Below are 25,341 nucleotides of genomic sequence, written 5' to 3' on the forward strand. Positions count from 1 at the left end.
TTTTATGTTTCATGGTCTGTGAAAACATAACTGCTTGTTATCCTCCCTTTCTTTTCCTGAATCTTGAATGAATTACTTCAGCTTTAACTTGTCACACAAGTTAGAGAGTAATTCTTTCTCTTTAGTTTGTTCAAAGAAAATCTGATTCTTTTTGACATTTTAAAAATATAATATTCTGTAGTTTTTTTAAAAGGTTCTCTTTTCATTTCCACCTACTTGTAAATTATACAACAATCCTACTTTTATTTTAAGTATGACTTATCTTCCAATAATTTTATCACTTTTTTGAGTTTAATTTCATGACAATTAGAAATAAGGGAATTCAGTAGAATGAAAATACCATGCAAGAATTCATTGATATATGAAAATGTGCCTCAGTAGTTTTAATGGTTTCTTCTTACAGTGGTCTGTTTAAGAGAGAGATAAAGGGGAAAAAAGATAGAGAAAGCATATGTTTATTACTGGGGGCACTTTTATATATGTCTGTTTGAAGCATTGTTTATTTGTATCTGTCAGTTGTTTTCAAATTTAGGAGTAAAATTTCACTTTTACCCTTTTCCCCTCCCTATGTGTAATATCTAGCTTCTTCTCCTTGGCATCTTATTACTGATTATACTCTCAAATAATCTCCTAAAGATGAGAAAGTCTTAAATTTTCCCTCTATGGTTAATAAAACTGGTTGGAAATTAGTCCCTTGATTTGCCAATGCTGGCGACTTTAATAGAATGTGGGATGATGAGACTTTGAGTATATATTTGAATTTTAAAACCTAAAATAAAATAGACTTTTTATTTATGTACTTTATTCATTAAAATGTGTACTTTGGATTTGTATCTGTTAAAATGTGCTTATTTTGAACAGTCTACAAAAAAGAATATAGGATTAGGTATGCTTTCTTACTTAAAAAAAAAAAACACATACTCCTTGTGAAGACAGGTGATTCAGCTATCAGAAAAGCAATGAGTTCATTTAAAATGTTATTTACCAAATTAAATTTAGTATGTGTGTTAGTCAGCTTTTTGTTGCTGTGACCAAAATATCTGACGAGAACAACTTAAAGGAGGAAAGTTAATTTTGGCTCATGATTTGATCCATGATCAGCCAACTCTATTGCTAGAGGTCCGAGTGAGGTAGGACTTCAGGGTGGAAGGGCTTGGTGGAGGAGATCTGCTCACCTTATAGCCTCTGGGAAGAAAAGAGAGTGCAGGAGGATTGAGGGACAAGATATATAATCCCAAGGCTACCACTCCAGTGAGCTATTTCTAACCATGACTACTGTTACATAAGGCCTAATAATCTACTCATATTAATAACTGATCAAGTAGCTTAATTCATTGATTAAGTTACAGCGTTCATAATCTAATCATCATTTCACCTCTTGACATTCCTGCATTGTCTATCATTTGAGCTTATTTGGGTATACCTCAAAAAATTCATTACACTATGATAAATACATACTAAGATCAAGTTTAGTGTCAGTTTATATAATATAATCTATTTACACATTTCTGGGTGATAATGTTCATTATTGTTAAAAGTTACATTCCTGAAATATTAAATAATTATTTTACAGTATATATATGAATAGCTCATAGAGACTATAAAGTTCTCAGAAAAAGGTCCTTGAAGACAAGAGCTATAATTTTAAGTTTAAATGAAATATGTGACCAATATGGCTAGTGCTATATTTTTATTATGTTTCTTAGACATTAGAATGTAAGAATTTCCTAAATATTTCTTTGGCTTTTACTGAGAGCAGTCATAGCATGTGTGGGACTTTTAATTCTAAATGTAGTTATGTCAATATGATTTCTATTTCTAGTTTAGGGTAATTCATTTCTATCATATTTTATGTTTTCTCTTTGCATACTATGCAAACTTCAGATAAACATTTTATGTGTGTTAATAATTTTTTTCTACAAGGACTAATGAGACTCCTACAGTTGTTGATGAAAAAATAAGCATATAATGTCAATATATTAAATACATTACATAATCCAAATCTATAGCTGTAAGAATTTTAGTTTCCATTTTCCCCATACTTTTCTTGCTAGTTGGTCTGATGTTTATGTGATAGGAAATACTACTGGAGAAATCCATGATTTTACAAAAATTTTTGGAGAGATAGTATTTCCAACTTAGAGACCAACTAGTTGTCCTGATGGAAGCTCATGCCTTTCCTTTCCTGTATACCTGGGCCTCCTATTAGCCCCTTCCAAGTGCACAGAGATTCCAGGTTCCTGTGAACAAGCTTCACTTGGAGTCCATCTATTTTCAAATAAAATCTTCTAATTTCATTGCCTTGGTGGACAGTTTTTCCTTCCTTCTTCTTCTTCTTCTTTTTTTATTTTATTTTTTTAAATTTTCATGGCTATCTCACGGGTCCTCTACCTATTCCTGCTCCCTTTGGTTTGCAACCAACAGATACAGACACACTTTACATTCTTACGACTATCACTAGATTCTTTCCAAAATGAATGCATTTCAGCCCTGATTATTTTGCAGCAGTGAGCTAAGGGTTTTATAAGCATTAGCTTGTTTAATTCTTTCAAGACTTTGATACTGTAAAATGAGTTGATTGGACTATATTTCTTTTTTATTTGATGTTGAAAAAACTTCATGTTTACTTTGACTTTTTAAAATTTTAATTATAATTCCATTTTTGACTCAATTCTTATTGTAAATTTAGAATGACTTTTTTTTTAGTGCAAACTCAATGGTAAAATCTAAATATTCATACATTGGTTGATTGATTATGTGTATTCAGCATGAAATAAATGTAAGCAGTCAGAAATTATGCATAATTATAAATGCTGTTATGTTTTCTGAAATAATTGTTAACTAGCAACAAGATGCTATCATTTTTTACCAGCATACTTAAATAAATAAATAAAATGGATACAAATATTTGTTCTACATAGACTATTTCTGAAAGGTTACAGGAAATTGTTAATCTAAATTTAGAACAAAGTCCTGTGGGTGGAGTTTTATTTTAGAATTTTATCGTACATATTTATTTTTAATAAAAACAGGTGTTGTAGCAATTCAAGAAGAGGATCTTTATATGGGGCATTATTATTTTCTTTTCTTTTTCTTTTTTATAACTCTTTGCAAAAAAGAATCCATTTGCAAAGAATACTACTTACAATGCCATTTATTTATACATTAAATTTCTACTAGATTTCCATGACTTGTGACCTTGTTGTGTCAAAGCAGTAATGGATATGGTTCAATTCTGAACTACTGAATTTACCTAAGAACATTCCTATATGAAGTTGAGTCCAGAGGACTATAGCAGTGTTAAATCTTTAACCATTTTCTCCTTGAGAAAAAATGAAGTATAGCAGTGAGCAGGAGTGAAAAGCTAAATGTGATCCTCACATAAGATATTCATTTCAGAGAATGTATAGATAAGGTAAATAATGCCATTCAATTTTGAGAAAATGGATGCCAAGTGAATGTATATAGACTATTTTCCTTTTAATGGTGGGTTATAATACTGAAGTTCATCCTGGAAAATTACACCAAGCACATCAATGGCTAAATTGGTTGCCAAGATTGAGTTTATCATTCATTATAAGAGCAGAGTGATTATTTTGGCAAGCTTTCTTCTCCTGCAGGCATTTTTTAGGAGGTGGTTGATAAGATTATTTATGTGCACAGATGTGCTGCCTCAAAGAGTAGGAGAAGCACAGAGACTGTTTCAATATCATTACAGTCCTGTAAAAACTGGGGGAAATCACCGATGTGCTCATCAAAAGAGGTGAAATTCCTTTGTGCTTGTACATGAAAACATCTCAAATATGTATAGTGTATAAAGCAAGTTTAATTTCTGAAGCAGAATCTGTTTTAATTCAACTGATGTTAATGACTGAATTATACATACACTGTATGGCAACACCAAGGTCAACAGTTCAGACAATTTTAAGATGAAATTTTTTACTGAAATCCACATAGTCTTTATCTCCTGAGGTCCCTCTTATCAACCCCCTCTGTTTATTTAGCATGAAAGGAGATTGTTCTTTGAAAAACTTGTCAGTGCCTACTCTCCTCTCAGTTCTCTGTGACTGCAAATTGATTGTTCCATGATTTGTACTCCTCTCTCTAGGCATTGAAGTTCAGGTGACAGCTTCTTAATTACCAGAACTTCCTTTTCCTTTTTGATTAATAGACAGATAATCTAGTAATTCTCCTTCAATCGCCAGGAATTTATGACCTCCACAACAACTCTTAAACTAGTCAATAGCTGTTAAGTACTCTTGTAAAATTAATGTCATAGTATTTCCACTTCATCTTGATTTAGTTAATGTTCCTGAATGCTTCTATCATAATCCACTTTTTTTTAGCTTTTATAAGGTGATCCCTTTTCTCAAATAATTATAAACCAGATAAAAACAGAAAAACAGAACTGTCTGAAATTTTGTACTTACCTATTACCAGTTTCCACTCTACCCAGTCAATTGCATTTTCCCCGGCCACTTTTTCTATTTTTTTTCAAATTTCCTTTTTACCTATTATGTATCTTGAAAGCCACTTTACTTTCAATCTTATTTTTTCCCTCTTTTTTCCTGATCTTACAGCATTCAATTTTGTTTTTCATTTTTAAAAGTGTTGCCTAGTTTTCAAATGTTAGGAACTTCATTTTTAGAAGAATCAGTTTTCAGGATTTTTCTATTTTATTAATGTAACAACTAGTTGCTTTTGCTGTGTTTTCTGTGCAAAAGCAATATGTTTTTCACATCTTAAACACCATCTGCTTCCTATTTGTTTTACTTTCACATTCTACCTATCCAATCAGGTTTTCTAATATTGTTGAAAAATACCTTCCCAATAGTGTTTTCATATCTATGCCCCATTGTATTTAGTCCAAAATTAGAGGTTACTCAAAAAATGTGATTTGGAGATGTCTCCTTTCATTTCTCAGCAATTTACTATGGAGCTTGAAATTCCCAATATTGACAGAATAATTTTCAACTACATTATTTTCCCCATGTAACTATATAGACAGCTTTTCAAACTCCCACTTTATCTTGAATCCTAGAGAAATGAATCCCTTTATTTGTGTTCCTAAATTTGTTGTTGTTGTTGTTATAGATGGACACAATACCTTTATCTTATTTATTTAATTATTTTTATGTGGTACTACAGATCAAACCTAGTGCCTCACATGTGCTAGGCAAGAGTTGTACCACTGAGCCTCAACCCAGCCTTTGTGTTTTATTTTTACTCCTAAGTACAGCAAGGCCACTATAATACTTTTTGTATTTATATGATTTATATTTTTTTTCTTTATCTATTATAATTTCTTTAAAAATATAACTCCTTTATTATCTGAGAGGCTAAAAACAATTAATATCATTGAATATCTCTGAGTAATTTTTTTAAAGAGAGAGAGAGAATTTTTTAATATTTATTTTTCAGTTTTTCAATGGACACAACATCTTTATTTTTTTGTATGTGGTGCTGAGGATCGAACCCAGCGCTCCACGCATGCCAGGAGAGAGCGTTACCACTTGAGCCACATCCCCAGCCCCTCTGAGTAATTTTTTTGAAGATAAGAAGACTATGAGGAAATGGAATTTTTATAAGTGTTCGTGAGAACTAAGAGATTTGGTGCTTTGAGAAGTGGCTTTACGATAATACTTTAGTATGTAATATGTGTTTCTAAAGTGAAGTTGGGTATCTGAAAGGAAGAATAGAATAAGAGAAATGAATCATTAAAGTTTCTACCTGTGACTAAATTTGAATGGGAGGTTTTTTCTTTTTCTTTTCTGATTTAACTTTAAGATCAGGTATAGAATGTACTTCCATTGATTTTTTGTGAAACCAAAGTCTAGAAAACACTACTAGTATCAACTGTTTTGAACTAAAAACATATTGGGCTGGGATTTTCCCAAACAAAAAAGATGAAGCACTGGGGTTGGGGTGAATAAAAGCACAAACACTTGCCCAAAGTAGAAAGTCTGAGTTTATGATCTTCAGTAAGGAAAGAATTGAGATACTTCAGTTCTTTGGTGGCAGAAATGAAAAGGTAGTTTTAGATATATTGAAAGGGACTGTGGGAATCCTTGCATTGCAGAGTCTACACTCTAGGCCCAACTGGACAAATACAAGTGCAGCTGATATATGAGATTGGGAATGAACAAAAAATAAATCTCAAGGATTCATGGCTATGCACTGTGTATCACTGGAAACCTCTCTCTGCCTTACTCTAGAATACTTTCTCGGCAGATAATTCTTATTTAAATGGCAATCTCTGAAGTAGCTATCCCATGGTTTGGGTCTATAGCCAAAAATATAGAAGATGTTAACAGGGCAATGTACATTTATCAACTTTGCTCCAAATACTGACACTCCTAACTGCTGTTGAAACCTAGGAAACAACCCGTCATTCTCAAGCTAATATACATATTTTGGTCTTTCTGAAATGCTACATTAATTGGTCAATAAATTGCATGCTATCTCATCTTCCAAACTTAGACATTTCTTTTGAATCCTTTCTTTTAAATGGGACTTGGTAATCCTTTTTTAAAAAATTTTTTGGCTGTACTGTGGATTAAACCTGGGCCTCACGCAGGCTAAGCAAGTGCTCTGCCATTGAGCTATAACCTCAGCCCAATCACTTATCTCATTGTTAGGCATGTAATTATTATACTCAGAGATCTGTACTCAGAAAGGCATTAAATCTGTGGTATTAAATCTACTAGAAGGCTATTTGTCAATAGAATGGAATCATGGACAGTTCTCAGAACATTTTTGGTTACTGTTACTGTTAGTGTCTAAATGATCTTTGGTTACTGATTAATCTTATGAAGTTAAATTCTGTAATGAAAGTATCCAATTCATAATGGAGTAAGAGTGGGAGAAAGAAGAGGCAAAAGAATGCTCTTTTGACAGAAACTTTCTTGATATCTCTTTTATGCCTCTTTTGGCAGGTGTTAAGGGTTGCTTCCTTAGGGTTATAGAGGGTACAACAATACAATGACTCTTCCTTGCACTTCTTTATTTGATGGTAAGCCTTTGGTCCTTTTCTGCTGAGATGTTTTGGTGGGTTCTTTATCTCCCACATGGTCTGTTGGAAACCTGGCCCCTTCTCTGCTGTGTCTGTCGGTCAGTCTGCCTCCCTCCCTCCCTCCCTCCCTTCCTTCCTTCCTTCCTTCCTTCTTTCCCACAAGTCTACTACAGAGTTCCTTCTAGCTCTAAGGATTCTTCAAATCTTTCACTTAGGATGAACAAATGAGGGAATACCATAGCAGTCCAAACAACTTTCTTTAAATAAATTCTCCTATTTGACCTTTTCAGTATCTATCATATAGTTAATGTGAATGTCAAGCTGTGGAACTAAAAACCATGCTTCTGTCATTTGCTTTTCATGCCTAATACCTGACTTTGGAGGATGAGGGAGTATGTGCCATCTATTTTTTGATCTTAGCTGAGATGGAAACAAAGTACTTTTTTTTTTGCATTCTTTTATGTGTATTTCAAAGTATTTGGGGGACAGGCAAAAATACTGGATTCGTGTTCAAGAAACTGCATTACACTTTGAATGGAACATAAAGTTATGTAAGATATTGTCCCAATTTTTAAGGAATTTGGAATATAAAAATGTGTAGAAAACATATTCACAATATATGCACAACAAAGAAGACTCTGAAATAAAAATGGCATAAAATCCCACAAGTTTTTGTGTGAAAGACATTCCATTTGATTTAGGGGATTTCAAAGTTTTTAATGAAAGAAGCAATATGTGATATGTATCTCCTTTCCTTAATGTAAAATAACTTCTCTGAAATATTTATGGATGAGATGAGATGATGTCTGAGAATACTTTTAAATAATTCAGTGAATGGGGGGAAGAGAGTCATCCTCCATAAGAAACAAGGTTTTCTGAGTGGTTAATCACTGAGGCTCTAAGATGGTCCAGGGATGTTTGTTGTAGTATTCTCTGTGTATTTGTTATGTTTGAAAACTCTAAGAAAATAATAAATATAAAAACATAGGAAAGCATAATAAAATCAACTTGTTGGGTATCTACTCTGTCACATACACTGTTCTAGACAGTGGGGTTACAGTGATGGAAAAGACAGACCTATGCTTATCTCCTATGTAGATCAGAATATAGAGGAGACAAATCATGAACAAATTCAGATGTGATTAGTTTACAAGATGTTTAAGATCAGATACAATTTTAATCAAAAAACTTGGAAGCAAGAGAGAGATTAGGAGCAAATGTATTCTTCAGTGAAATGCTCCAAGTTTGGAGGCCTCTATACCACATTATTTCCATTTGTGCAAAATCTTTCAGATTGTTTTCTCCTTCTTGCTGGTCTCTTCATTTCCGCTTCATGGTCATGTTCTAACTACTTAGAATGAACTCTTCTCTCATTCACTATAGTATACCCATTCATTCAGAAAGCTGATAAAACTCATTGGTTCAAGAGCCAAGGTACCAAGGTTCTTGATAAAGATTAGCCACTTACTACTAATATAAATTTAGGTATATTTATTAAACTTTAAGTGTATGAGTTTTCTTATTTTTAAAATATGGTTGAAGCAATGCTTACCTAGTATTTGAAAATGAAAAGAATTATTTATATAAAAAACTTAGAATACTAGCTGTCACATAGTAAACATGCAACAACTATTAAATCATATTATGATTAAACAAGGTACATACATTTTCTCTCTTGTACTGAATGTCTCTCTTCACTGGATGGATTCTATCTTGGATCAGAAGACGCCCATTGGGAAAACAATTATGTGCAAAGGTTAGTTTACGAGATAACAAAAATCAATATTAGGGACTTGGGGTTGAGAGTAAGAGATAATCCTTTATTAATACACCAGAAGTTTATCTCATTAGGGCTAGAAGTAGGGAAAATCTATCTTAATAGGCAGTTCATTAAATACTGCAACTGTGCAGGGATGTTCTGTCTTGTACAATCGATAAATCATATTTGTCATGGGAGAACTTAAAGTTAAGATACAAAGACAAAGCATTACAGAAATCAAAAGAAAACTTTTGTTCCTGAGCAGTAGTTGAGGAATGAATCACTGGTCAGGCTTACAGTTGATCACAATGAACCATCAGTTGACTGGAAATAAATCTCTTCAGCCATGCTAAATTTCAGTGCATCATACGACAGATTGTTTTGGATGACATGACAGTTCTAAGGCTGCTGTATTCATTGTCACTTCCCCTCATCCACTGAATTTTTGAAGCAAATGTGTATTATAAACAGGGTCCCTAGAACAAAATGAGGTTGAACACCCGCCATCACCATGTGCCTGCTCAGTTTCTCCCCATATTGACACTGTACAAGTGGACTATTTTTAACTTGTTACATGCTTGTACAAGGCATCTAGCAGAGGAAAATAAAAAGATATAAGACAGCAAGATGAAAGTTCACTGAAGTGGAAACTTAAAGGACATTTTCCCGTCTGTTTAGCACAGAAGTTGTTATCTGTGGGGATATGGATTTCATTGCAGTTCCATAGATTGTGACTTCCAGATTGTGTTATTGCAAAACATCAGCAACCTTAAAGGACTCCAGGATGCCAAATCTTAGTTTAGTCAGAGAGTTTATTATTTTGCACTTGTTTTTATATTGGGCTTCTGTCTGAAAAGCTATTCCCTTGTCAGTAAAATGAATGTAAATATTTTTACTTTGATTATTAGTTCCTGAATTTTCATATTATAGTCTATAAATTTATCATGGAATGATTTATTACATTTTCAGTAAACTACTAGAAGAGAAATGAAAAAAGAATAGTCATTTATTCATATTTCTTTCCCTAAAATAGACTCCAGTGTATTCTCATTTAATTTCTAAAAATAGCTTATCAATTATGAGCAAGTTTTATTGCCTAACTGTCAAATGCTTGTTTTCTGATACATTTCTCAAAATAAGTAAATAAGCAACTAAATCAATAAACTGATAGATATTGTTAAAAAGAGTTTCAGAAATCTGGTTTGAAATTACTTGCACATTAATAAGAGTAACATGTGTACTATGGTATATTTTGGCTTGCACAAATAGCATAATTATATATTTTCTTTTTCTAAATTTTTATTTCCCCATGACTACTCTGAAGTGAGATATTTTTTATTTATTTGTATTCTTAGGGCAACAGATGAATAGAAATTATTTTTTGTGTTCATTTATCCATTTTCAAAGTTACATCTTTAAACAATTTTATATGATCATAGTCATAGAAGGTGGATGTTATAAATATTTGAGGTAATGAGTAAGAAACTCAAGAATCTCAGCATCATGAAAGAAATGGATCTCACTTTTGAAAAAAAAAAAAGCCTAAAAATCCGTTTATTCTCTACAAATAAAGCTCTAAACAATGGTTGGGGAAGGGGATATACAAATAAAATTTTGATTTCTGCTCACTTCAGCATAGTGCTTGATTATTTTTACATAATATGGCTGTAATATTATTACTATTAAAAAATCATCTTTCTATTTTAAGAAATGCCTTGTGACTCTTGAGTTCCCTTTATCATCCCCAGACAACCTATACCTTAATTGATACAAAGTTGTCCATTTTGGGGACCCATTTTATGTAATTTTGATAGCAAGAAAACTCTTCTGCCTAATAATCTAAAGCCTTATTGATAGTTTCTCAGCTGGTAGGGTATGTGATGTTGCAAATATATTCGTTTACACAGATTAAATATAAAATACAATCAATTATATGTATGGATTAAATGTGGGTCATTTAAAATTATTCTAGGTAGAATCTAGACATTTTAAGGTTCATTGATTGAATCATTAAATCAATAAGAAGTTAGAGTAAACTTGTTTTGTTTTAACTTATTTTGTATCAAAAACCTAGCTTAACAACCTTCCCTGAAGATTTTAGAATATTCAGCCCCTGTAAATACATGAGTCAATCCCTTAAACTGACTTTCTATGTATAATGTACTTTTGTTTGATACAAAATAAACCCATTTACTTTAAATGTGTCTAGTGAGCATGACATATTTAAATACACAAAGTATTGCTAAGTATTAAAAAGTATATGAAACTGTTGGCTTGGAATCGTGTCATGACTATTGAATTTGACATCATGCTTATCATATTGAAATATGTATTTCTACAGAGGTAAGTGATGATACTCTGTGGGCTAGAAAGAGCTATAAGATGATAGTCCCAGAGTCAAAGAACTTGCTGTGCCTTTGTGGATAGCATGTTAGTTATTGATCAGAAAAAAGGCTGTGCCTCTCTTCTCTTTCTCTCAAATGTGTGCGTGATTGATTCTCTCCCATTGTTCTGAAATCTTTTTGTTTTATATATACGTGGATAAATATGTATATTATGTACATCTATATTCCTACTCATGCATACATATTGTTATACACATACAAATACAGTGTTAGTCAACTTTCCATCACTGAGACAAATAGCTGAGTTACATCAATTTATGAAGGAAACAGTTTACTTTGGCTCACAGTTTTGGAGCTTTCAGTCATGATTAGCCCCACTGCTTTGGTCCTATGCAGAGAACACATTATGTTGGAAGCAAACAGCAGACCCAAACTACCCACCTCATGGCTGGGAAATGAAGAAGGGAAAGAGAAAAGGGGCTAGGGTGCCACCAACCCTTTCATGGGCATACTCCCAATGACCTGAAGACCACTCACAAGGCCCCACCTCTTAAAAGTAGGTCGTGACACTCCCAGTAGCACATCTGTGGACCAAGTCTTTACAATATGGACTTTTGGGGGCACATTTATGATTTAAACAATTTATAACACATACACGTATATGTGTGTGTGTGTATGTCTGTATATACACACACAGAGAGATATATGTGTGTATGTATATACACACACACACACAAATATAAATGGATTGTTTTGAATTACTCTAGACAGAATATAGACTTTTTGACATCACAAGATTTCAGCATAAATGAGTTTAGCTTATCTTGTATCAAACAAAAATATTTAGCTAGCTAGCTAGCTAGAAGAGAGAGAGAGAGACAGGGAGCTACTTTAAGGAATTGGCTCATGTAATTGCAGGACCTGGATATTTAAAAATCTTCAGCGAAGCTTGTAGGCTAGAAATTCCAGTAAGGGTTCATGTTGCACTGTTGAGTCTAAAGACAGTTTAGAGGTAGAATTTCTTTATTTTCTGGGGACCGTTGCTTTTTCTCCAAAGGCATTTAGCTGATTGGATGAGGCTCACCCACATTATGGAGAGTAATATTCTTTATACTGTGTCTACTAATGTAAATGTTAATCAAACCTAAAAACAAATCTTCACGGCAACATATAGATTGTTATTTGACCAAACTCCTGAGTACAGTAGCTTAGCTGAGCTAAATAAAATGAATCATCATAAGTAATGCTCTGGGTGATGAACAAGGTGTCAGATTGCACTCTTGTGGGCTGATGTTCTAGAGTGGGGGTGAAGGAGGAGGCTATGTTAGATGAGGTATCCAGGGAAAACTTCTCTAAAAAGAAATCACATTTAAGCTGAACATAAGGGAAGATGTGAGCATTCCAACTACAGAGAACATCATGCTTTGTGTGTCTGAGGAACAGAAGGGAGATCAGCATGTGCAGAGCAGAATGATGTGGATTGTCTGGAATGAGATTGTAGATGGGGCAAATGTTGGATCACATGAGCCAGGGAAGAAGTCTGGATTTCGTTCTAGGAAATTTGAGAGGTCATTGGAGTTTTCAAACTGTAAGACAGGAAAAAACAAACTTTTTTTTTTCCCCTGTATGCTCATAGGCAATACAGAAAACTTCAGTGACTAAATATAGGGGTGTCTCCCACACTACAAGATTCTCTAGTGCTCTTCAGACACTGCATGTCCTACAATTCTGTTCTGTCTGACATAATCTGAATTGTCACAGACCCCTGGGGTTAAGGGCTTGGTCCCAGAGGACTGCTCCCTACTTTACATGCCAATCTAAAAAAAGTAGTAGGTTCCCAGTTACCTATAGCTTCTGTATGACTTGGCTACACATTGCAGGTTCTTACAATCCCATTCTTGAATTCTATCATTTGTTAGAATAATGTACAGAATTTAGGGGAACACTTTACTTACTTTTATCCTTTTATTTAAAAAGATGCAACCTAGGAACAAATGGGAGAAATGCATAGAGCAATATATGGAGGAAGGAATGTAGTCTTCTGTGGCTCTCTGGAACACCTCGTCTACCCTGCACTTCCACATTCTCTGGAACCTGGAAACTCTTAGAAATCTGTACTTCTGGGATTTTTATGGAGGGTCACTCCCTGAAGCATCAGGGGGTAAGGCTGAAGGTTCCAGTTTCTAATCATGACTTGGTCTTTCTCGTGACTGGTCCCATCCAGAACCCACCCAGAATCACCTCAGTAGAATATAAAATGCTACTGTCACTCAGATCTTTTGTTTTGTTTTTTATTTCTATACCGGAATATCTAAGACTGGATAAATTGTGAAGAAAAGAAATTTATTTCCCCATACCTCTGGATGCTGAAAAGTCCAAGATTAGGATACTGGTATTACAGAGAGCTTTCTTTCTGCATCCTCACATGGCAGAAATCATCACCTAGCAGAAGGGCAAAAGGAAAAGGGGGCAGAATTCTCTCATTTACAATGGAATTAATCCTACTCACAAAGGCAGAGCCCTCCTGGCCTAATTGCCTCTTAACAGTCCTGTAACAGTCATATCTCTTACTATATTTACAGTGGCAATTTCAACATGCATTTGGGGGGAGACAAACATTCAAACTATAGAAATCCATACTTAAGAGTTTTTTTTTTTTTAATTCTGTGTCAGGAATTAATCAGAGGAGACTAAACAGGAAGAAGGACTGAAATTGATTAACATACCTGGACAGACTTTTGTCTTTTATTTAGGTTTCATTCAGTACTCCAAAGAGAATGATTTTGAAGCCAATGCCTGTTCTCCAGGCTAAATGGACTTTGTGCCAGACATTGTGTGTTTCCCAAGTTGATAGGATTCCCCTAAAAATCATTTATTGTTCCTCCTAGGTATTGCATACATTCCTATTCTCCCCCTCCCCTACAGAAAAAGGGGTATATAAGTTTCTGAATCTCCTTGGGCTAGTGTTAAATTATACTATGTGATTGTCTCCATGCATATAATAAATTTGTGTGTCTTTTCTCCAGTTAAACTTTCTTTGTCAGTTTATTCCAGCAAACATTCAGAAGGCATAGAGGAAATTTCCCTTTGCCCCTACACAAACCAAATTAAAGAATTTCTAACAAATCAAATAAATGCAATTGAATAAAAATCCAATAAGTATTTTTTTTGCTTATTATTATGGCAAATGTCATGAAATTTTAAAATTCAGGGCATTGTCCAAGGCATGAAGGCAAAGATATTTCTATATCCCAATAAGAGGTAAAATTATTTCTGTGTTTTCAGAGGGCAACTAGGCAAAATATATCAGTATTTCAAAGGCACATGACATTTGAATCACCTATTTCACTTGTAGAAATCATTCAAAATAGTTTACAACTAGCATAAGATAGGAATAACCAAAATGTTCTTTAGTAGGCAAATAATTATGGTTTACTTTAATAATGGACTATACCATTTGATTTTTAAAAAGAGGTAGCTCTATAGGTAGTTATATTGAAATAACTATGGAAGAAGAGAGTTGGATGATAAGTTTATGAGGAAAAATCGATTAATTTTCTATGTGCTTTTGTAATTTTTTTACCATGTACTTTTAAAAAACCAATTAAAAATAAAAATCAAGTCATTTTTGTTATGTGATGGGAAAATTGTCATTTGTATAAGATGTAGAAAGATATCTTGCTTAAGAACAATATATTGAAATGTATAAGCATTTTAAATAAAATTTAAGCAAATTGGCAAATAAAATTAAAGCAAATAACAAATTTTAAATGTTTTTCAGTGTTGTTTATAATTATTTGAGAAATGAATTGTATTGAACTTAAAGAATGTCGATGGTTGCTACACTGAAAGTCAGCCCAGTAGTGGACTAGTAGAACTGACTGTAAACTGCTTTACCAACCCCTGTGAGACAAAACCAAAACCAAAATCACACGTGGTACCCATACCATATCTGGAGATGGCTAAGGATAAGGAGAGTACTTCATCATTGGTGATGACTGCTCTTATCTTTTTTTTAAAAAAATTAGAGTTCCTATAGTTTTTTTATTAGAGCACATGGGTCTATCAGGAAATGGTGTATTATGTTTTAAAGTGATGTATGTCATAAACTTAGAAATTCACTAGTACTATAGTATAGAGACAATAGAGATGGTATAATTAAAAAGAAAAAAAAAGTTAACCAGATACTGAAAACACAAGTGATGGCATTTGGAAATTACATAGAAATTATTACTTTATACCTGATTTTCCTAATATAAAACCATATAATCAGGAATATAATTGTGTAGTCATAGGTGGTGTTACATTTGCCTCTATTTCTTGAAATTTATGTGTTGATTTGCCTTCTTTCCATTTAATCACTCTTCTTTTCCCTTAAAGATTTTTTAAACAATAAAATAGGTATATTGTATGTCATCTAATTCATTAGTGAAGAATAAAGATGATTAAGGGAAATGCCAATTATATTACATGAAGATCTTCAGGAGAAATGCAACTTGATATTCCCAGAAGGAGATAATAAAAAACTTTTAAGAACTTGATTCTTAAATATATTTTTATTTCATAAACCTTATGTTCAGTAGTTCCCAGTGTGTGGTTCCCAGAGTCTCAGTCCCCAAACCCTGGGCCTCTAGTAAATCAGAAACTGCAGGAGTTGGGGCCTGGATTCTATGTCTTAACAAGGCTTCCAGATGATGATGTCTTTCAAGTATGAGAACCTTATCTTAAGGCACCACAATTATTTTTTGAAATAATTATGTTTTTCCCCCCTAAGATTTTTAGAGTTTTTTTTTTTTAAATAGGAAAGAATAACATTTCTATCACAAGGGGTTCAGATATCATGATATTACAAATCATATTATAGAAATGTGCTGAGATTCTCATTTGGATGAAGATTTTAGAGCAGTTTTGATATATGATAGGATTCTATTTTGATATACAGAGCACCTTCTACAAAATGAATTTTGTATTTCAAATGGATGAAGCCTTTAACACAGATGGAATTTTAAGTATTGCATATTTCCGGAAGAACAGCATTGATCACATCCTCCTTAGCTATTTAGTATCACCAATGGAAATTAATTATTTAAACACATTTGGATCTTTAACAGTCAGGAGGTGAAGTGTTTTAAGATAACCATTCTTTCATAAACATATTCAAAATATAATAATGTTGAATTCTGCATACTAATGACTGTTTGGGGCTTTCTAAATAGTGATCCTAGTAGACTGCTGAGTAACTGAAGATAAATATAAGGTAAAGATTAATCCTACCTATTCTTAATATAGCAACTGCAGAAAAATCTGGAAGGAAAACTCATGGATTATTAATGATGGTTATTTCATTTAAAAGAAATGTTAGGACTGAAAAAAGACTGTCTCTAAGGAAGTTTGAATGTTTATATATAATTTTCAGTGCAGGTATTTGGGATAAAGATTTTTATTTTGAACATGGTTTTCAATAATGTTTGCTTTTACAATTTTTAAGTATTCCTTGGCTAAAATTGCCTGTCTAGTCCAGACCAGCAATCAAGCTATTTGTAGAATGTAAAAGCTTCAGGACTGGACAGCTAATTAGGAATTTATTCATGCAGACATGCAAGTCAGCTTCTCTTTGGGACTCTGTCCAATTCAACACAGAAAGCATCATAATGCCTATGCAGACCCAATCCTTTACTATTTATATTAACGTCATTTATCATGCTTTGTCATGTGTATCTTTTGGGAACTATTCACCCACAAACTTTATTATTATTTTTATTATTACTTATCTTTAAAAAAATGTGATGCTGTTCCTGAGAAAACATATTGTTGTTTTGGGATTCCTAATTAGCAGTTTCCTGTTCATTTTACTTGCAAATGCTTTGCTTTCCTCTCTGAAAGTTTTGTAACAGCCCAAATGACAAACTATTCAGCTTCCTGAAGATTTCACCAACAAAACAAATGTTTTGTGTTTAATTCATAAGAAACTGAAGAGCAACTTTTGGGTGGTACAGTATGGAGCAAAATTGCACCTGTCCAAGGGATTCTTACAAAATGCATGTGAACATCAACATTCTTTCTCTTTACTCCACCTCAGTGAAGCAGATGGTTTGTAACTGCATGCAAACAAGTACAAATAGCTTGACATTTTACAGTGTAAACTGCTTCAAAAGAAATTTCCTATTGAAAAATTTCTGTTATGGGACTTTAACTTCCTCTCAGTTGAACATTAACAATCTTTATTGCATGCCTACCACGTGTGAGGCTGTAGATCAGGGCATTAATAATACATAGCAGTGATCCTTGCCACCCTGGGAATCACCCCTGTGGGTCATGGGATAGTGTAGCGCAGGGTGCTATGGGAGTATATTGGAGAGGCACCTGGAAGTCAGAGTCAGTTCAGGATGGCAGTAGCCATTGTTGGTTCCTCAACCCCCACTTTCCCATTGAGGTCCACAGGAACAGCCCCAGTGCCTCCAAGTGGAATGAACTCCATGTTGCAATTTCTGTTTTATTGCTTCCTGGTGGGACCAGAGGACATTATATGCCAGCTGACACCCCCCAACCCTCATTTGTTACAACTTGTATCTCCTGCTCTATCTTGTTTCTGTCATTTTCATTCCCCTTAGAGCATTTCCCCCAAAAAACTGCTTCAACAATCAGACACTTCTAGGGAAAGTGATTTAACAGAGTTTAATCATTTCAAAGAGACCTGTGAGGTTAGTAGGAGTAGCTGTAGTTAAAAGGAAAAGGGTAAGGGAAGAAAAGGGTTTTCCATGTGGAGAAGATATCAGCTATAGTGGGGAACCAGCACACAGGAGAGCAAGAGTTCTGGTTAAAGAAGAGAGTGATATGTTTTGGGGCAGGGTGTGAGAGTTGGTAGTAGGTGGCAAAGGAGTCATGTGAGATGATGTTGAAAGGATTAAGAAACATTGTAAGTCAAGTTGCAAATACTTCAACCCAATGACAAAAAGTTGAGAAACATCAGATTATTGCCTGTATTTTAGTTTATATAAAATATGTGATATTTGAAATTATTTATGTACTTAAAGATCGTATGGATATTGAAGGGAGACCAGTAGGATGGAGGAAAGGGACAGGAGAGGGTGGAGAGGATGGAAAGGGGAAATATGAGGGAATGATATTAGCCAAATCATATTGTTATTTTATGTGCATGTATGAATATTTATTGACAAATTCCACCATTATATACAACTGTAATGTACCAATAAAAATGGGAAGAAAAGATATTTCAAAGTGGTGTTCTAAAATGAATTCCTTAGACTGTACTACAGGAAAGAGACTACCATCATCTGATTACTCCCAAAGGGCCATCTGTGCTCAACCTTACTTATCTTAGTCCTCAGTATTAAAGATGCAGCTCGTGGGCAGACATTGTTGCGAATGGTGGACTTCTCCTTCTGTTCCCCAAAGGAAGACCCCCAGATGTGAGATGAAGAACACGTTCTAAGTCTATAAAGCCTAATGTTTAACAGTTCTATGGGAAAATGTGTATTTCATATAGCATTTTCCATTCACCTCATTGTAATACAAGTTTTCAACCTGCTCATTCTGATATATTCTATAATCTATATAATAAATATGGAAAAAATTATGTATTACAAATGACTGCCAAACATAAAACTAAACGAAGAGTTATTTTCTCACACTCCATTCTTCTCTACCATTTGTGTTATAATTAATGTTGCATTTCTATTTGTCTAGTTGCAAATTGTGTATATGTGACTGTCTACAAGTACACTGACCTGAAAATATATACAGAGCTAGGCTAGGGAATACTCAGTAGGAAATTAACTTGGAATTGTGTTCCTCCCTTTTTATTGTGCTAGTATTTCTGTTTTGCCACCATTCCTCTTTCACTTTGGTCCTCATTTCCCATTCCCTCTGGATTTTTATTCCATCCACTTGCATCTTTGTGCCATCCTCCCTTGTGATAATTTCTCCATAAAAAATCAACAATTCAGTTCAGTACGTATAAATTCCTTCACAGTATGAATTTTTTTCTGCGTCTTCAGATCTATCTCTCTTTCTACTCTATCTTTCTACTCTCTCCCATATGTCTCCAGTTCAGGAATACTAAATATACCTCTTCATATCTCTGTGGGTTGGGGTAAATATTGGTCTTGTTGAGTATATATTTTTTTTGTCTCAGTCTTTCAAAATCAAGATTAAATGTCGCCTCTAAGACTTGATCAACTGGCCATTTCTTTCTCTGCAGTTGCTTGCATTTGGTATGTACCTCTGTGAGAGCATTTACCTAAGACATACTTTAATCACTTGCTTATATGTCTATCCCTAGATGGTTTCATGATTGAGAGTCCCAGGTTTCATCTGAGCATAATTCAGATATATGGCAAAGTGAACCTGGGACCATGGATACCTAGAATCCTACTTTCTGAAATATTTATCCAGAGAAGAGGAACAGACACAATGAACTGGAAATTAGGTTAATGTAGCTTTGTTTGTTTATAGAACCTTGTAGGGTTTGACAGCCTACTTGTCAATATTGGGATGCTGTTTAGTTAATTAGAGAACATTACTGCTTCCTCGAAGCCTAGCTATAGCTAAGTACTTTGTATTATCTTTTTACAACTACCCTATTAAGGAGAAAGAGAAAACAAGGATTGGAGATATAAGTCACTAAGTCAAGATTCTATCAGTAGCAAATAGCAGAGCTAACACCAGAAATCTGATGCCAGATCATGTTATTTTCATTGTTATGCTTCAGTTCCAGTCCCTAATAAATTTATCACATGTCAGTGATAAACAACTAAATAAATGGATGTGAACATAACTAGTGTAATTTTTCATTCAAAAACAGCACATATGTGTACACTGTAAGTATGAATATTTTTCAAGTGTCTGGTATGGCCCACATAATAAGACAGTGTTGCAGTCGAATTTATGGTTCAAATCCCAATCTGTTGCCAACCATCATGCAACCATCAGAAAATAATTAAATCTCTTTCCATGATCCTTCAAAAGCTCTTTTTAGCTCCTTCCAACACACACCTATTTAACATTGTAATGTGTAACTGCCCAATAAAATTGCTTTTAAAGCCCTTCCTGCTAACCTTTAACCCTCAGGACTGTGCATAATTTATTATCCTCTAAACAATCAAATCCTTTCCTTTCTCATTTTTGAGGATTTCCTTTCTTCCTCCTCCCTCATCAACATTACTTTCTTTACTGGATAATATAGAATCAAGACATTTTGATTATTTGTCATTTTAATTTAAGAGGTAATTCTGTGTTTCTAATTAGCATTTAATGAAAATAGTTTGTTTTCTACAACAAAATTGTTGCTTGGGTTTTTTGTTGTATTCTTTTGGTGTTTTTATTTTTCCCCCACTTTTTGAACCAGCATTCATTGAAGGAATAAGGAAGTTGCCGTCTATTCTTGGTTAAGCTATTGTGCTCTGGGAGTGTTGTGATCTGAATCAAACAGTCCACTTTTTCATCTTTACATATGTAGAGAAACTCAGTATGTGAAGTCATGCGAACATGTGAATCCATACTTTTTGAAAATGATACATGATTATAGAAATGTCAGTGCTCAATTCCAGAATTAATTCTGTTGACTCGTTACTTAGATATACAAGGACAGTTATATTTTATAAAGGTCTTGTAAATTTTTTGAAGTCTTACATTTCCAGGTTCCATACAAAATTTCTCGTCTATTAATTAAAACATTACCTTGATGTAAGGATGTAAGATTGATCTGGATTTTGAGTAAATTTGGATCCTAGACAGGAACCTGAAGGTTCTATTTGCTCTTCTTCAATCTGTGGACCAACACTTCTAACTTTTGTTTTCCTCAGTGTCCTTGCTCAGCATCTAAAAGCACTTCCTAAAATCCATTTAAAAAAATTTTAAGAGAATAGTTGGGTAACTTCTTCAGAGTAACATGTTTTAACTGTTGGAATCTCAGGGGTGTGCCTGTCTCTATACCACCACAGGCTGTCTTTTCTAAGCAGCTAACAGTCAGTTGAAGCTCATCCCCCAGTGGTACTTCAGAAAGCCCACCTTCATAAACACTACTCAAGTGCTGTCTAAATTCTAAAGACAGCTAAAACTACTTTCTCAAACATCAACTTCATTTCATCAGAGTCCACAAATTCTCATATGCAAAAGTTTCATAAAGGATTTTCAGAATTCTTAAAAAACAAAAATGTGCCTTGGCTATGAAACAACTCACTAGAGGGCCAAACTGGTACTTTTGTTCTTTTTACAACATCTTTCAGGAAAAACTATAGCAAAATCTTTAGGAATCCAAGCGATGCTTATATTATTAGGTTCATCTGAGTAGCTAGTTAAATGAAGTATACAAAGCAAAAGTTAAACTGAGCATTCAAACCAAAGATTATGGAACTGGTCTTGGTCTTCTGCACTTCAGTAGTTTCTAGGCCATCTCCTCCTATTCCCATCTCCATTCTTTATCCATTAAACTGGATTCTCATTCATCTCTGGGTCTCTGGTCACATAATTAACTCTATCTTCCATCCTAATACAACTTACACAGTAGTTTTCCAAAAATATAAATACGAACATTGGGTTGTTTTAATTAATGAATTCTCCAATGCCTGCCATTTCAGAAGTTCAGATGGACATCTAGCTTTTTTGCTTGATGCCTGAGGCTAGTATTTACCTAAATGTGTCTAACCTAATGTACTTTCCTTTTACATCCCCTGTATGTGCTTTATGTTCCATTAGTGTAGAATTTCTCATATACTTGCCCTGTGATTTGGAGCTTGCTCTTCTCTTTATAAGGGCACTTCTTTTACCCTCTTTAGTCTAAAAGTGATGCTAGTTCTTTTCAGCCTGATATACCACTGACTTGCTTAATGAAGTATCCTTATCAAAAATAAGATGGTTGTTATCATTTAAAGCTAGATTTACTTGTCCAACACTGACTCCCAACCTAAAGGAGGAATACCTAAAAACTCAGTCTAACAGAGCACTTGCCATACTGTGGCGATAAGTAAAAGCCATTGAACAGAAAAAAAAAAAAAAAAAAAAAAAAAGAGGATGTTTACTTGGTTCAAGACTCACTAAAAAAGTCTAAACTTATTTATAAGACATTGTTTAGAAAAGCATCACACAGAATGAGTGAGAGGTAATATGTGGAACATCTTGCTTGTAATGAAGTCATGTATAATCAAAAGTCATCCAATTTTATCATATTGTAGCTTTGTGTCTTTTATATGCCTTTTATTGCAGTTGACAACTTTGCCTGCAAAGTTTTTCCCTATTACAATGCTATGAAATAGGTATTTTTTTCATATATGAGCCAACTGTTGCCCAGATAAATAAAAAAATATATATATACCCTGTTTCATAGACTCATCAGGCACTGGGGATTAAAATTCCTTTTCAAAGCCAATGATCTTTATCTTGGCAATATTGCCTCTGATAAAGTACTGTAGACTATACTTCCCATTCTTTCTCACTTCTCCTTTCTTTAAATGAAGATTGCATCAAAGGAATACATTGGAAGTGGAGTTTTAAACATTTATTACACTCTGAGCTACTTTGAATGAATAAGAATCAGACTATCATGATGTTAGATCATTTTTCTCAAAATACAGTAAAATATGATTCATTAAAATATACTATATTTTAATTAAACAATTTCCATTTAATGCATAAATTATAATTACTTCTATATTTTTTTACATATAGACATGCATTTTCCTTTAAAGTAATATCCTCTTAAATTCCTTTTGAAATGCGAGACTCTTCAGGCTGCTTCTTATGCCTTCCCACTGTTTCTGTATCTTTGGTTGCCATCCAGTGGCAATAGTCACATACTTCACTTGAGAATAAGAGAAGAGAGAAAATCCCTCCACTTTTGAAGCAGACTCTTTTATATTCAAAAAGCGAATGATACATGTTCATTTTATGTAATTAAGATTTTAGCCATGACTCCTACTGAGTCTAAGATAAAAATATAGCTAGATACTGACCTAAATAACCAGTAAGTTCTAATTAAGGAAAAATTAGTTCTTTTATTTTTCTCACAAAATTTATAACCAACATTTCTGCCTTCAGAAAATAATTAGAAATAAAGTATTTGTATTAAAAATTTTTTCCAGTGTGAATAATCTACAAATCCATGTATTGGTGATTAACACAGTGTAATCAAATGCTAGCTTCCTTCCAATGAGAGGAAATTCTAGTGTAAAACTTTGAATGGAGAATTTAAGATAATAAAATGTGTGTGGATGATTTCTTCCCAGATGGGCAAGTTGTTATCTGTGACACAGATGTGATATATAGGAAATAACTTTAAAGCAACATCTTCTAGAACCATCTTAGAAACTTATATGTGAGCAGAGGTGAGGAAAATATATTTCTCTTAAACAACATGGGATTTCTGTTTTTTTAATTTCTAAATTTATTTATTTTTAAATCAAATTTATTATATGACAGCAGAATGCATCACAATTCTTATTACATATATACAACACAATTTTTCATATCTCTGGTTGTACACAAAGTATAGTCACACCATTCATGTCTTTATACATGTCTTTATACCCTATATACTTAGGGTAATGATGTTTTTCTCATTCCACCATCTTTTGTAACCACATGCCCCCTCCCTCCCCCTCCCACCCTTTACCTTATCTAGAGTTCCTCTAATCCTCCCATACTTCACCACCCCTAACCCCATTATAAATCAGCATCCTTATATCAGGATAAATATTCGGCACTTGGCTTTTTGGGATTGGCTAATTCCATCCAGCATTATCTTCTCTAACTCCATCCATTTACCTGCAAATGCCATGGTTTTATTAACTTTTAATGTTGAATAATATTCCATTGTGTATATATACACCGCATTTTCTTTATCCATTCATCTACTAAAGGACATCTAGGCTGGTTCAAGTTTAGATATTGTAAATTGTACTGCTATGATGTGGCTGTGTCCCTGTAATATGCTGTTTTTAAGTCCTTTGGGTATAGACCAAGGAGAGGGATAGCTGGGTCAAATATTGGTTCCATTCCCAATTTTCCAAGGTCTCCATACTGCTTTTCGTATTGGCTGAACCAATTTGCAGTCTCACCAGCAATGAGTGAGTGTACCTTTTCTCCCACATCCTCACCAATACTTATTGTTTTTTGTATTCATAATAGCTGCCATTCTGACTGGAGTGAGATGAAATCTTAGAATAGTTTTGATATGCATTTCTCTAATTGCTAGAGATGTTGAATATTTTTTCATATATTTGTTGATTGATTGTATATCATCTTCTGAGAGGTGTCTGTTCAATTCCTTGGCCCATTTATTGATTGGGCTATTTGGCTTTTTTTTTTTTTTTTTGGTGTTTAGCTTTTTGAGTTCTTTATATACCCTAGAGATTAGTGCTCTATCTGATGTGTGAGGGGTAAAATTTTCTCCCAAGATGTAGGCTCTCTATTCACCTCACAAATTGTTTCTGTTGCTGAGAAGAAGCTTTTTAGTTTGAATCCATCCCATTTATTGAATTTTGATTGTAATTGTTGTGCTTTGGAGTCTTATTAAGGAAGTTGGGGCCTAATCTGACATCTATTGAGATGATCATATGATTCTTATGTTTAAGTCTATTGATATGATGAATTGCATTTATTGATTTACATATTTTGAACCAATCTTTCATCCTTGGGATGAGCCCCACTTTATCATGGTGCATTCTCTTATGTTTATTAGAGATATTGGTCTGAAGTTTACTTTCTTTGATGTGTCTTTGTCTGGTTTTACAATCAGGGTGATATTGGCCTCATAGAATGAATTTGGAAGTGTTCCCTTTTTTCTATTTCATGAAATAATTTGAGGAGTATTGGTATTAATTCTTCTTGGAAGTCTTGTAGAACTCAGCTGTGTATCCATCTGGTCCTGGGCTTTTCTTAGTTGGTAGGCTTCTGATGGTATCTTCTATTTCATTGCTTGAAATTGACCTGTTTAACTTGTATATATCATCCTGATTCAGTTTGGGCAAATCATGTGACTTTAAATTTGTTGATGCCTTCAATATTTTCTTTTTTATTGGAGTACAAGTTTTCAAAATAATTTCTAATTATCTTCTATATTTCTATTGTGTCCATTGTGACATTTCCTTTCTTAACATGGATGTTAGTAATTTGAGTTTTCTCTCTCCTTCTCTTCATGAGCATGGCTAAGTGTTTATCAGTTTTATTTATTTTTCAAAGAACCAACTTTTTGTTTTATAAATTTTTTT

General features: G+C 33.7%; 1 protein-coding gene across 1 annotated transcript in view; it reads left to right on the forward strand.

The window, feature by feature from the left end:
- Positions 1-25,341, forward strand: part of Gpc5 (glypican 5) — a 601,303-nt gene that overhangs the window by 285,627 nt on the left and 290,335 nt on the right. The gene's annotated exons all lie outside the window — the stretch shown is intronic.

Source organism: Callospermophilus lateralis, chromosome 12 (assembly GCF_048772815.1).
Source record: "Callospermophilus lateralis isolate mCalLat2 chromosome 12, mCalLat2.hap1, whole genome shotgun sequence".
In the NCBI taxonomy this organism is placed as follows: Eukaryota; Metazoa; Chordata; class Mammalia; order Rodentia; family Sciuridae; genus Callospermophilus; species Callospermophilus lateralis.